The sequence below is a fragment of the Helianthus annuus genome, chromosome 16 (genome assembly GCF_002127325.2).
Source record: "Helianthus annuus cultivar XRQ/B chromosome 16, HanXRQr2.0-SUNRISE, whole genome shotgun sequence".
Classification (NCBI taxonomy): Eukaryota; Viridiplantae; Streptophyta; class Magnoliopsida; order Asterales; family Asteraceae; genus Helianthus; species Helianthus annuus.
This window is the reverse complement of record NC_035448.2, coordinates 9,491,275-9,506,299: the sequence shown is the minus strand read 5'-3', so window position 1 is coordinate 9,506,299 and position 15,025 is coordinate 9,491,275.

Here is a 15,025-nt window from a genome sequence, read left to right as displayed (position 1 = left end):
ATAGCTATAGATTTCATAACGAAGCTCCCGCCCACGCCATTAGGTCACGACAGTATTTGGGTCATAGTTGATCGTCTAACGAAGTCAGCCCACTTTTTGCCTATACGAGAAGACTACAAGGTGGAGCGACTAGCCCAAATCTACACCGATGAGATCATTCGTAATCATGATACGCCTCGTGACATCATTTCAGATCGTGACGCTCGGTTCACTTCACGATTGTGGGAAACGTTTCAAGTGGCCCTTGGTACGTCGCTTAATCTGAGTACTGCATTCCACCCTCAAACCGACGGACAGACTGAAAGAACGATCCATACTCTTGAAGACATGCTCCGAGCGTGTGTTATCGATTTTGGTGGTAGTTGGAACAAACACCTGCCATTGGTGGAATTCTCGTACAATAACAGCTATCATGCCAGCATCCAAATGGCACCTTTCGAGGCTCTGTATGGTAGAAGATGTCGATCGCCTATTGTGTGGCACAAGATCGGTCACTCGCAACTAACTGGTCCCGAGATTCTACAAGAAACGACTGACAAAATCCACCAGATAAGAGACAACTTGGTAAAAGCTCGGAACAGACAGAAAAGTTACGCCGATAAAAGACGCAAGCCCCTTGAATTCGAAGTTGGTGACTATGTACTCCTAAAGGTATCACCTTGGAAGGGTGTAGTCCGATTCGGCAAGAAAGGGAAACTCGCGCCTCGATATGTTGGACCTTTTAGGATTCTGGAAAGAATCGGAAAAGTCGCCTATAGAATCGAATTACCGGAGGAACTCAGTAACGTCCACCAGAGTTTCCACGTCTCTAACCTTCGATAATGCCTTGCTGATCATGATCTAATCGTACCACTCGACGATCTTCAGGTCAATGAAACGTTACACTTCGTGGAAAAGCCTGTCGAAATCATGGATCGCCAAACCAAGCAGCTCAGGCGCTCTCGCATCCCGATCATGAAGGTCCGATGGGAAGGCAAATGAGGCGCGGAGTTCACTTGGGAACTCGAAAGCGACATGAAGGCCAAGTACACGCAGTTGTTTAAATAAACAGATCTGAAGCATCAAATTGGTAAATCACGGTGTTGTGTAGCCTTCGAGCCTAATTTCGGGACGAAATTCCCTAAACAAGGGGAGGCTGTAACACCCCGTGTTTTCGAACGTCAAAGTCAAAGTCCAAGTCAACTTTGACTTTCTTTGACTGTAGATAGTCAATTTTGTGTTGTAGTTGTATTATGTGGAGTAAGTGTTGTAATCAGCAAGAACTGAAGTAATCGAATGTGTTTTAATGCGAACCGATCTACGACTGTGAATGATAGGAAGTAACAATGCGATAAAGTTAACCTAATCAGCAATCAAACCGATCTAACAATCAATTGAACTCGAGACTCAAATTATGCAAATTGTGGTGTTATTATACGTGTGCGTGTGCCTTATGTGTTACTTGTGCGTGCTTACTTTATGATTGGTGTGGTATTCAAGCAAATCAATCGAAAATCGAATCGAAACTCGAAAAGCAATCGAACTCAATCGAAACCGACATCGAAACGTGACTTATAAAAGATTGTATGATAGATATAGTGGTTGGGATTAAAAGTAATTTGACTAGGAACTCTATCGTATCCGTATCATCGTCCATCGAAATCGAAACGTTGAAAATCGTCGCAAAATACTCGAAGTGCGTGGCGGATCGAACAGGACGCATCCTGATCGAACAGGCCAGCCGATCGACTAGCATCTTGCCAGCCGATCGAGCAGCCCACTCGATCGGAGCTCCCAGCCGATCGGCTGCCACTTTCCTCTTTTGGAAGCCTATAAATAGGGTTGTCATTGTCATACTTTCCACTTTTGGAAAGCTCTGACCGAACCAGCTATCTTCTTCACCTTTTCTCCGATTTCTCTCAATCCCGGTAAGTTTTCACTCTAATTCTTGTACGTTTTTTATCATTACTTGATTCTACACCTTTCTATCTTTCAAAACTTGAATTCTAACCGTGAAATCACCAAGATCTAAGTGTTCTTGGGTGATGTCATCATGGTGTTCTTGAAGAACTTCAAACCTTGGCATCATTCAACAATGGATAGCTTAGATCTAACCGATTTCCACATAAACAAGTTAAGATCCATCACAGATCTAAACATTTTCATGATGTGAAGGATTGAAAGAAGGATTTCCAACTTTCTTTCAACTCTTTTACACTCAATGCCTTCAATCAATAGAAACGGAGCTTGAACCGGCTAACTAATCATTCAAATAGTCAAAAGGTTCAAGGTTTGGGTTCTATGAACAAGGTTCACCGATTTCGGGTTAAACTCTAAACCGACATTCCGAACCGTTCACCGGCCGGACTTGGGTGATTCCTGTCCGAGCCAAGGGAACAAGTAGGAACGGAGGTTATCATAGTTCAACACTTTGTCAAGCTACCTTGAAAGAATGACAAATAAACAAACAGCCAAGTGTTAGACGAAAGGCCGATCAGGTCAGAAATGCTGGCCGAACGGCTAGGCTGTTCGAGCAGCCCAGCCGATCGGATACACCAGTCGATCGACCGGGCCAGCCGATCGGCTAGCACATGGCGTCCCACCCTTCCAAAACTTTTGAAGTATAGTATTGACGAACTAATGTTCGATCGAATGGGTCACTCGATTGGTAAACATCACTGTTCGGATCATGAGATACTATGCTTCAACACTTAATCGTTTTCACAACTCGTTCGTAGTAGGTAATGTCAGCCGATCGAACAGACTGATCGATTGACTGACATTCAGTGGAGGACCACTCCTGAATTTTCTAGCCAATCGAGTAAGCTAGCCGATCGAGTGAGCTAGCCGATCGAGCGAACCGCTCGATCGACTGACTTGAAAGGTAGGAACACTTCAGTGTTCTCAAATGCTGCAACAAAAACTTCAAAAGTTCAAATCCTCAAATACAAACACACCAGAGGAAGAAACAATCCACTCGAATGGTCCAGCCGATCGAACGGGGCTGTCCGATCGGATATACCAGTCGATCGAACAGGCCGTCCGATCGAACCTGCCGTTCGATCGACCAGCCCATTCAATCCATCCTTACTTGTTTACTTTTCCGCGTTACTTATCGTTATGCTATCAAACTATTCAGGCTAATCTTACTCTCAGCACTCCATTCAATCCACAATCAATCACTGTGAGTATACTCGACCCCTTTTTGCTTTTAGCACTTTTGGGTGTTACATACGTTACCTATCAAATCACAATCAAACACAAACTCTTTGAACGCTAACCGAATGCATGTGCTATTTGACTAAATGAATGTTGTTTATTATGTTTACACGTGGAATGCTATCTACCTGCCTTAGCAACATAGTACTATAGTTTGGACTCAGCTGTGACAACTTGAGTTTCTGACTTTCACTTTCGCATGAAATGCGCGTTGACTTTGACTGTTTAGTTGTCTGGATTGTGGACTTGTAATTGTACGCGTTGTGTTTTAATGAAACGTATTGTCGTGTTGCATATATGTGATTACTTGCTGTGGTAGAATATAATATTAGAAAATACTATTAAAACACTTAGTCTAGACCGAAACATATCCTTCGATTCGAAGGATCAACTTTCGTTCGAAGGATCTCGAAACTTATCCTTCGACCAAGGACTTTATCCTTCGACATCCTTCGGCCACGAAACATATCCTTCGACTGGAATTCAGATCCTTCGGCCCAGTCTTTCAGATGGGCTTGGCCCATTTCTGTAATACGTATTTATACGTGAATGCACGTAGTCGACTGTCATTTTTCTCAACCCTAGAGCTATTTCACTGTGACGGCAAACCAGAAACCACCGGAAACCTTTGCGTGACCAAACCCTCATCTCGGACTTGATTAATTACTTGTGAGTGCATAACCTAGCATACCGAGCAAACCAAGGTGAGTTCACACAGCCAAGGCATGGGGTTCCCAGGGTGGGAATGGGATTTTGGATTATTTACTGGTACTTGTCTATAATGGAACGTAGTGATGTTATGGGATGAACTATGGTACACACGTCACGGTTAGAACTACTGCTAGACTAGTAACACTTATTGAACTGATCTTCGCACACCTGCCAAGGGTTGGCCGCGATATTATGACTGACTTCGCACACCTGCCTTTGGAAGGCCGCGAACTGTAATTTACTAATCTTCGCACACCTGCCTGGTAGGCCGCGATACAACCAAACCTAGTCTAGAATACTCGGGATGAATATCCCCTAACATCTTCGCATACCTGCCTGGGAGGCCGCGATGGAAACTAATACGATACGTGACATAACGAACGAACATACTACCACTCACGCTAAACTATTACTGAACTGTTAACTGTGAACTCGCTCAACTAGTTGTTGACTCTCTGCTGCATGCCTTGCAGGACCTTAGGTACTTATGGAGCTTGCACAAGGAGGAGCAGGTCGTTGTGGGCAATTGGATCGTGAACAACTTAGGAACTTATAATTTATTTTGGATATTACATTACTATGCTTCCGCTACTTAAAACAGTATTTGATTTGGAAACATCAATCATGTCATGTGACTTACGTAAATTACTTTTATTATTATTAAATGCTATGTTTGATATGATTGATGGCTTGATCCTGGTCAGTCACGCTCCCAAGCGGTGATACTCCGCGTGTGGATTTTGGGGGTGTGACAGATTGGTATCAGAGCCATTGGTTATAGAGAACTTGGTTTTAATATGGGAAAACGTTTTTATTAAAACCAGACTATAACCAGAACAGTGCTCTCAACGATCCACAACGACGCTTCGCTCCACGTGCAAGACTCGACATTCTAGGTAATAAGGTTTATGTTTGTTACCTACTTGCTAGAACTGCATAGAACTTTGCTCGTAGTATGCTTACATTACCTTACTCACAACTTGTCGTTGCATGAGAATACTTATGTGCTTACACTCTTCTGTCATCGCACTATTCGCAAACCTTTCTCACTTATGTTGCCTTTGATGTGAAGATCAATGGCCGCACGAATTACCATGACTCAAGCCCAGCTAGAGGCTCTCGTTGCTGCGGCAGTTGCAGCCGCCCAAGCAGGTCAACCCGCTCAGCAACAACCGGGGTGCACCTTCAAGAATTTTATGGAGTGTCGTCCTAGCTCGTTCAGTGGCACGGAGGGAGCAGTTGGACTCCTCCACTGGTTTGAAAAGCTCGAGTCAGTTTTCGAGATGTGTGAATGCCCTGAGGAACGCAGGGTGAAATACGCTACCGGTACCCTAGAGGGAATCGCGTTAACTTGGTGGAACGCGCAAGTGCAGATATTCGGGTTGGCAGCTGCTAACGCCACACCCTGGAACGAATTCAAAGAACTTATTAAGAGAGAGTATTGTACACGTGAAGACATTCACAAGTTGGAGGACGAGTTGTATAACTTGAAAATGGTTGGTTCGGAAATCGAAGCTTACACCAAGAGATCGAACGAGTTGGCTGTGCTATGTCCAACCATGGTGGACCCTCCATACAAGCGCATTGAGTTGTATCTCAAGGGTTTGGTGCCAGAGATCCAGAGCCACGTGACGTCGGCTAACCTCAACAACATCCAAGAAATTCAGCGCCTCGCTCACCGCATCACAGATCAGGCAGTGGATCAGAACAGACTGCCAAAACGCATCAGTGCTACCACTACTGCTACTACAACTCCAGCTGCTACTACATCTGCCACAACCAACGAGAACAAAAGAAAGTGGGATGGGGATTCCAGCAAGGGATCAGCTGCGGTTCAGTCCCAAACTCAGCAGCGTCGCACCAATGATTATCAGAGCCCGAATCAGCAATCCTCGGGAAGCCAGGGACAGAGTGGTTATAGGGGAACTCACCCGTGGTGTAATAAGTGCAACAAACACCACAGTGGAAGATGTCGCAGGGAACAATGTCAAAGATGCCTCAAGATGGGTCATGAGGCTAAGGATTGTAGAAGCTCTCGGCCAGCAAATCAGAACCAGCAACTCCCACCGCCAGCTCCACAGAACCAGCAGCAGCAGCCACAGCGTGGAAATCGGGGATGTTTCCAGTGTGGGGCAGAAGGTCATTACAAACGCGATTGTCCTCAGTTGAACCAGAATCAGAACCACAACAATAACCAGGGCAACGGGAACAACGACAACAACGGGGGAAACAACAATAACAATGGCAACGAAGCAAGAGGTCGAGTTTTCATGTTAGGAGGAGGAGACGCAATGAACGCTAATTGAACTTATGACTTCTTTTTGGGTTTTTCATTATTATGTTTCCGCTATTCGAACAAAGTTTGGTTTGAACATCAAATGTTTTGGGTTTTATGAATTATTATAAATACTATATTTTATGATTGATGTGATAGATGGTTTGATAGTATTGAACACACCCGCCGTATTTATGGACATTACGAACAGAGTGTGCAAACCCTACCTAGACAAATTGTCCTTGACTCCATCGACGACATTCTGATCTACTCCAAGAGTCAGGAGGAACACGAGCAGCACTTCGTGGTTTATTGTGATGCATCGATACAGGGTCTTGGTTGCGTTTTGATGCAACAAGATAAGACTATAGCTTACGCTTCGCGACAACTCAAGATTTATGGACGGAACCACACGACGCACGATTTAAAGCTGGGAGCTGTTGTTTTCGCGCTTGAGATATGGCGACACTACCTGTACGGTACCAGGTGCACGATTTACACCGATCACAGGAGTCTCGCGCATATTCTTAAGCAAAAGGATTTGGATATGCGTCAACGAAGATGGGTTGAACTTCTGAACGACTACGAATGCGCCATCAAGTACCATCCAGGCAAAGCCAATGTTGTGGCTGACGCTCTCAGTCGGAAAGACACTTTACCTCGGCGCGTGCGAGCGCTACAGCTCACGACCCAGTCTAGCCTTCCTGCACAGATACGAAATGCTCAGATAGAAGCATTGAAGCCCGAAAACGTCAAGGCTGAAGCCTTACGCAGCTCACGACAACAAATGGAACAAAAGGAAGACGGCGCCAACTATGTAACGGGCCGGATTTGGGTCCCTCTCTATGGCGATCTACGCGAACTTGTGACGGATGAGGCACACAAGTCTCGCTATTCGGTACATACAGGGTCGGATAAAATGTACCACGACATTAGAACTATATACTGGTGGCCTAGCATGAAGGCCCACATTACAAATGATTGGCTTGTGCGAGAGTCAAGACAGAGTACCAGAAACCCCCAGACTTACTTCAGCAACCCAGGATACCGCAATGGAAATGGGAAGAAATTTCCATGGATTTTGTTACAGGCTTACCTAGATCTCAGCGGGGGGAACGATACAATATGGGTCATAGTTGATCGACTCACCAAGTCTGCACACTTCCTGCCGATTAAGGAAACGGATAAGTTCTCCACTCTCGCAGATATCCACCTCAAGGAAGTTGTTTCGAGGCACGGGGTGCCCATTTCTATTATTTCGGATCGGGATGCACGATTCACGTCAGAACTACGGCATGCGATGCACAAAGCGTTTGGCTCACGTTTAGACATGAGCACAGCATATCACCCTCAGACGGATGGGCAGTCTGAGCGAACTATTCAAGACATGCTTCGAGCGTGTGTTATTGATTTCGGCAACGGCTGGGAAAAGCACCTCCCTTTAGTGGAGTTTTCGTACAATAACAGTTATCACACCAGCATTCAAGCCGCTCCATTCGAGGCATTGTACGGACGTAAATGCCGGTCACCTCTCTGTTGGGCAGAGGTGGGGGATAGTCGAATTACGGGTCCAGAGATTGTAGTGGACGCTATAGAAAAGATTGCACAGATACGACAACGCATGACGGCAGCACGCGACCGTCAGAAAGCCTACGCGGGCAAGCGTAGCAAGCCTTGGAATTTCAGGTCGGGGACCGGGTTTTATTGAAAGTCTCACCCTGGAAGGGTGTGGTTTGATTTGGTAAACGAGGCAAACTCAATCCACGGTATGTTGGACCGTTCAAAATCACTGAAAGGATAGGCCCAGTAGCCTACAGACTGAACCTACCAGCTGAACTCGGTGCAGTTCACAACATATTCCACGTGTCGAATCTGAAGAAGTGTCTGTCAGATAAGACCCTCACAGTTCCTTTTGAGGAACTCACTATCGACGAACGGTTGCAGTTCGTCGAGGAACCAGTTGAAATCACGGACCGGGATGTAAGGTCCTCAAACACAAGAGAATCCCTCTTGTTCGAGCTCGTGGGAACTCCCGATGTGGCCCAGAGTACACCTGGGAACACAAGGATCAGATGACAGAAAAGTACCCCAGTTATTCGAAACCAATGCAACCACTACTGAGGCTGAAGCTACTACTACTGAATTTCGGGACGAAATTCCAAATCAACGGGGGGATGATGTGACACCCCGGGAAAACCAGTGAACGATGCAACTTACCTAGCTTCCTCAGTGAGTGCGTACCAAATTTCGGGACGAAATTTCTTTTAAGTTGGGGATAATGTGACAACTTGAGTTTCTGACTTTCACTTTCGCATGAAATGCGCGTTGACTTTGACTGTTTAGTTGTCTGGATTGTGGACTTGTAATTGTACGCGTTGTGTTTTAATGAAACGTATTGTCGTGTTGCATATATGTGATTACTTGCTGTGGTAGAATATAATATTAGAAAATACTATTAAAACACTTAGTCTAGACCGAAACATATCCTTCGATTCGAAGGATCAACTTTCGTTCGAAGGATCTCGAAACTTATCCTTCGACCAAGGACTTTATCCTTCGACATCCTTCGGCCACGAAACATATCCTTCGACTGGAATTCAGATCCTTCGGCCCAGTCTTTCAGATGGGCTTGGCCCATTTCTGTAATACGTATTTATACGTGAATGCACGTAGTCGACTGTCATTTTTCTCAACCCTAGAGCTATTTCACTGTGACGGCAAACCAGAAACCACCGGAAACCTTTGCGTGACCAAACCCTCATCTCGGACTTGATTAATTACTTGTGAGTGCATAACCTAGCATACCGAGCAAACCAAGGTGAGTTCACACAGCCAAGGCATGGGGTTCCCAGGGTGGGAATGGGATTTTGGATTATTTACTGGTACTTGTCTATAATGGAACGTAGTGATGTTATGGGATGAACTATGGTACACACGTCACGGTTAGAACTACTGCTAGACTAGTAACACTTATTGAACTGATCTTCGCACACCTGCCAAGGGTTGGCCGCGATATTATGACTGACTTCGCACACCTGCCTTTGGAAGGCCGCGAACTGTAATTTACTAATCTTCGCACACCTGCCTGGTAGGCCGCGATACAACCAAACCTAGTCTAGAATACTCGGGATGAATATCCCCTAACATCTTCGCATACCTGCCTGGGAGGCCGCGATGGAAACTAATACGATACGTGACATAACGAACGAACATACTACCACTCACGCTAAACTATTACTGAACTGTTAACTGTGAACTCGCTCAACTAGTTGTTGACTCTCTGCTGCATGCCTTGCAGGACCTTAGGTACTTATGGAGCTTGCACAAGGAGGAGCAGGTCGTTGTGGGCAATTGGATCGTGAACAACTTAGGAACTTATAATTTATTTTGGATATTACATTACTATGCTTCCGCTACTTAAAACAGTATTTGATTTGGAAACATCAATCATGTCATGTGACTTACGTAAATTACTTTTATTATTATTAAATGCTATGTTTGATATGATTGATGGCTTGATCCTGGTCAGTCACGCTCCCAAGCGGTGATACTCCGCGTGTGGATTTTGGGGGTGTGACATCAGCACCCGTTCACACGGGGGTTGTTAAGGACAAATACTTGCATGGATTATGGTGGTAATCATGTATTGTGAACCGTCTCGGACGGTCAACCCGCAGTCGTTGGTATCGATGGTCCCATGTCGATAATTAACATGCATCGTTTTCCTCTGTGTACGTGCCTGTTTATGCGTAAACTATTCGAACTCTATATGCTATTACTAAACTTGTGTGCTCACCTTTACATTTTATGTATTGACTTTATTTTAACGTATGTGACAGGTAATTAGGATGCTTACTTGCTAGGAAAGCGAGGCTAGAATAAGTTTCTAGAAGCCCCCAATAAATAGTTGTCTGCCAAGAACAAACGTCTAAGGCATAGTTATCTGTAGATCTTGTCCTCTGGCATTACAGCCAGAAAGTCAACAGAATAGGGGTCTAGAAGCAGATAAACAATTGTTGTAATAATATTTGAATCTGAGTTGTCAGAACAGAATTACTTGTTTAGTTGTTATCTGTAATAATATGTTTGTTTATTCGGGATACGGTATGGGACGTATCTTTAACTAGATTATATAAATAGTTGTTATGGAAACTTCTGAACAATCTGTTTCGCTCAGTGCCGCGCCCCGATGATTCCGCCATCGGTTGGGGTGTGACATGGAATGTCGAATCGTGCGATCATCGAGTAAAAGTGTTTGACAGGTTTCCTAATCGGATGGTCATCCAAACGGATGGTCAACCGGTCGGTTGACCATTCGAACCAGATAAACCATATTTGATCGGATGGTCATTCGATCGGATAATCATTCGATCGACTAGTCATTCGAACAGTGGTGTGTTTTGCAAATCGTTTCGACTTTTGAAGTTTTCGTTGTAGTATAAGATCAAGTCATTCGAACGGATGGCCATCCGGTCGGATGATCATTCGATCGAATGACTATTCGAGCGAAAATTTGATAGTTTTGAAGTTCTAATTCAAATAGTTAAAGGTTGCGGTTTTCAGAGAACAATCCACTTAGTCGGATGATCATTCGATCGGATGATCATTCGATTGTGGGGTCTTGTTACTTTGAAAATTCTATAAAAACGTTTATGCGGAGTTTAATGGAGACGATATGGCAACGTATCATGACAACGGAAACTCATCAAGGTTCATCTCGTCTAATCGGATGGGAATCACCCCTTTCGATCAAGGTACTGTTCTTGATGGAGTTTCATGTCTGAGCCATAGATCGGTAATCTTCTCTGGTGGAAGTCCGTTTTCAAGCCGACTCCAGACTAAGGAACAAGTCTAAGGCCTGTTTGATTCCAGATTTCACCAGGTTTGGGTAGAAAAGTTAAGAAAGTTGAAAAGCATGAAGTTTGTCTGAGAAAATGTTTAGATTTGCCTAGTTTTGTGTTAAACCATGTAGAAATCCTTAATATTTGCACCATTCTTGGTAAGATGACATCATTCAACCGGTGACGTAAGCAACCTGTGATGACGTCACCTTCAATGGTCCAAATCGGGCGATTTCAGGGTAAAAATGTATGATTTTGATGAAGGATATGATAAGAAAGTGTGAAATGATGAAAGTTGTACAAGAATCATGGGGAAAACTTACAAGAATCACGTGAAATAGAAAGAAAAGTGCCTTGGAATGAGTTGGAAGCTTCTGGATCGGACGAGGCTGTCACATCAGTGAATAGTGATGTGACAGCGGGTATTTATAGTGCAAGAGGGGATAAGGCGATGGGATGGCATGGATCGGACGACTATTCAATCGAATGGCCATCCGATCGGATGTCTATCAAGACAGCCAATCCTTGTTTACCAGTTTTCCGATTTTGGTTCGTTTTGCGAGCTAGATTAAGCGTTGCATTGCGTATTATTGTGAGTAGTCATTACATTGGTAAAATTATGTAGATAACACAAAAGTTCCCGTGTTTCAAGTCCGTGTCTAAGCTAATATCCTGTTCCCTAAGTATCAAGTATCAACGTACCAAGCATCAAAGTATCTCGTTCAATAGAGAATCAATGTCTCTTGTTCAATAAGTATCAAGTATCAACGTATCAAGTATCAATGTACCAAGCATCAAAGTATCTCATTCAATAGAGAATCAAAGACTCTCGTTCAATAAGTATCAAGTTTCTAGTTTAACCAAGTATCAAAGTTTATTAAGCGTCAAGTTTCAAAGTATCAAAAGAATCCAGAATCAAAGTATCATAATATTCAAGTATCACGCATACCAAATGTCTAGTTTCAAGATTCAAGTTTCATAGTATCATATGAATCTAGTATCTCAAGAGTCAAGTTTCATACTCGTTCACGCATAAAGTACCAAAGTATCATAGTTTCACGTAGTTTAGTATTAATAAGACTCAAATATGTATCCTTAAATATTACAGGGACTAGACTTGCGAAAAGATAAAAGTCTGGGGACGCAGGGCGTTACATGTTCCATCCAAACAGAGTTTACACAGCCATCTTGAATTCAAAATTCATACAAAGTGGTTCCACTACCATCTTCTTCAAAACTCCTCACCTCTCATCTCTGATCATGGCTCTGCAAATAAGAACTCCTCATAACCACCTCCCTTACTTCGAGAAAACCGACAAAAATCAAGTTTTCCACTCAACAATTGACGTTTCGACGTCATCAAAATACAAAACTATTTTCACACCCTGATATTTCCACGTATTACTGGTGGGGAGTATCGTGACGTAGTTGATATCATCATAGTCAAACAACACAATTTTAAATGCACAGCGGAAGCAAAAGATGAATCACATTACAAACCGAATAAATAGTAATATCAAAGTATCACAACGGACTGTAATAGATCCACAGGCAGATCGAAAGATAAAAAGATCATTGTTCAACAGACTTTAACATCTAAAGCTTGCAAGACTTGGTTAATGACGCCAGGAGTAGCCATCCTATTTCGTCTAGTACATGCACTTAGGCTTTTTGGAAAATACGTCAGTTTACACTAGTAATTACAATTTAACTGACTCATTTTGAAAAGAGTTTAAGAAAATTAGTTTGAATGCACGAGGCACAAAATATCTTTTATAACTTGGGACAATTACTTAAAAATAATCTTGTATACAGTTTTACTTCTTTGTCGTTCGTTAGTACCGGTTAGAAGAGCCGGTTAAGATTAATTGACATGCCACAGGTATAATGCCCACAAGGTTTATTCCTTTAAGTGGATTACCAGTTTTTACATATGCAACTGTCAGGTGTATGCCTACACCCCGTGCTTAGGTCGTGGCCATTTCTTTGAATGATGCCAAGGATATCCGGGGCATGGTCATTTAACCCCCAAAGGCCATACACCAAATAATACAGATTAAAACAGGTTATGTAAATGCATTAATCACAATACGATTTAAATGACTACACACCCGACCAAGCGGTATTATTATAATACCGTATCCCAAGCCCGTATAGGGAAAATAAATTAAAAGTATTTACCTGAGCAACTATAAATCACAAACAGCAAGTGCATGTAGCTTTTACCGGGCTCCTAATCTGGAACAAAGGTTTTTAATAACCTATTAGATTCCTAACGGGTCTTTAATTAAGCCTAAACTTAGACCGGTTAGTTTTAAAGAAAGATACGATTCAAAACGCACGATTAAGCGAAGACCGGGTGAGAATGTGGTTTAGACCCGACAAGCTTGTATTCTTGTTTAATATGGGTAAACTAAACTCATTCTGGATTTTGAGACAAAAATGATAAGGTTTGACCCATTTCGGCTAATTTATGCAAACTAGTTACATAAACCGATCCGAACGCGAAAAGGGCGTAACGGGTAACCATATGAGTCATAAACAGGTTTCCTAAGTTAATATGCCTTTAATATGTTGTGATATCAGTAGGATACCTTTCGTTATGCCCAAAATGAATTTAAACTCAACTTATGCCCCGTAGGGGTGTTTTGGTCATTTTAAAATCTATAAAAGAGTTTAAATATAAATATGAGTTTCAGTTCTGATATAATTAGTAAAAATACTTAATTTAATAAGTTATATCAGTATGGTATTGCATATATGTGAAATTTATTAATTATAACCAAAGTATGCACCGAAGGGGCATTTTGGTAATTTCACATAAGCTTTAAAGGTCAAAATTAGAATTCCGAGTTTAAAACTTTTGCCTACTGTTTAATTAGGAAAAGTTACTTAAAACATCAGTAGGTGTCAAACCTTATATGCTAAAAATAGTTTTAACTTATACTATGCGTTAAAAACGCGTAAAAAGGCGATTTTAAGCGATTTCCGGGTTTTATAAGAAAAGCTGATATTTTTATCATTCCAGAAAGCTTAAAATGTTTTATTTATCATATAAAATTAGTAGCAAAAGGTTTGGTGTCAAAATGTTTTGTAAAACTCATTTTTTAGGCCAAAAGGGCAAAACCGACCATTACCGAGTTAAAGCTATAACCCTATGTTATGCTCAGCCTAAAAATAAATAAAAATCTTCAAAAATCCCAAAATATTATTTTGTATCAGTAGGTAAAAAGTTTGGTATAAAAATTTGAGTTTAAATAGGCTATATGCTAATTACGCCATTTAATTAATAAAAAGCTTTCTAATTACGCTATTAAGCATACCTCTTAATCTAGACCTCAAACTGATGTGAAAATTTAGGGACATGTTTATATTTCAGTGATAAAGGTTTCTATTCTTTCACATTTTCAGAAATATCATTTTAAGGTCAAAAGGGCATAATGGTCAACAATTAAGCATATAACGGAAACATACAAATAAATCGAATAACTAATTAACCAAGTTGTATAATCACAGAGGGTTATACTAACATGTAACCTGGTCCTAATAAAGCTCTAAGGCATTTCTAAACTATGCCCTAACGGGTCAGAACTGAAATCAAAGTAAAAGTCCACTTATGCGACTTTCGGTTCCGAACCGAGTTTAAATAGAAAATTGTCGGGTTGAACATGCTTATACATGTTCTTACATTAATTACCAAGTTATAAGAGTGATAAAACAGGTTGCATGGCTTCTACATTGTTAATTATGTGTTTATTTGGAAATTAGCTTTCTGTTGACTTTTCATAATTAACTTTGACCCAACAATTGACCTACTTAGAGTGGGAATCAGAGAGTACCATTTTAAGGGCTTATTACCCACATAATTACCAACTCAAAGCTACTCTTAATTCGAGAATTGACTGGACCATTAGTGATTAATCACTAAGTCAAACCTTAATTACGACGGTTTGACTTTAGGCCATTAAACTAAGTAAAACTAAATTAAAGAAGGTTAAGG